We start from the raw sequence: 756 nt of genomic DNA on the forward strand, positions 1-756 counted from the left end.
GAGGCATCCACAACTTGTCCAGGCAACCCGTTAAGTGCCTCACCACCTTCACAGTACGAAGCTCGCGTCACTCAAACTGTTTGCAATAACCTTCTGTTTGGTCACTCCTGGGGCTCCAGGATAGACTACAATGGTGCTGCCAACCACTCCATCAGCTTTGGCTTCCTCAGCAGCACTCACCAAGTGGGACTGTCCGAATATTTACACGTCTTGCGAGGGGTTAAAAAAATCCCCCTCTGCTTTCCTTAGGTTCCTACCAGCTGACTCACCCCACTGAGCTGCCCAGCTCTGGATGCAGCTTTGTGATAATCGGGGAAGGGCTGAGGCAAAGGTGCAATTGCATGTTAATCCCTTCACTTACCGACAGATAATGAATAGGTAAGAAGGAAAAACCAGACACAGAAAAGATGCGGAACATATTAATTACAAATAAGGAGGTCACCATGTTAGCTTCTGGAGTTCCTATTGCCACAGCTATCAAATTTCAAAACGTTTAGGAAAAATCATGCAAGTTCCTGATGGTGCCAACACTGTGATACAGTGTGTGCCTGCATTTTTGCAGTGTTTCTCCGCCTGTAGTTTGTTTCCTCCCTTGAAGGGATCATTCCATGACAATACTCCTATTTCCTGTAAAAAGGGACACTCCCAACCTGCAGAACCAAGAGGGTTTTTAAATACCCACATCTGCATCTGTTACCTACATTCTTTCAATACCTCAGTGCAGCCCAAGGCAGGGGAAACATGCCCCATTAGCTG

The sequence above is a fragment of the Apaloderma vittatum genome, unplaced genomic scaffold (assembly GCF_000703405.1).
Source record: "Apaloderma vittatum isolate BGI_N311 unplaced genomic scaffold, ASM70340v1 scaffold21914, whole genome shotgun sequence".
Taxonomy (NCBI): domain Eukaryota; kingdom Metazoa; phylum Chordata; class Aves; order Trogoniformes; family Trogonidae; genus Apaloderma; species Apaloderma vittatum.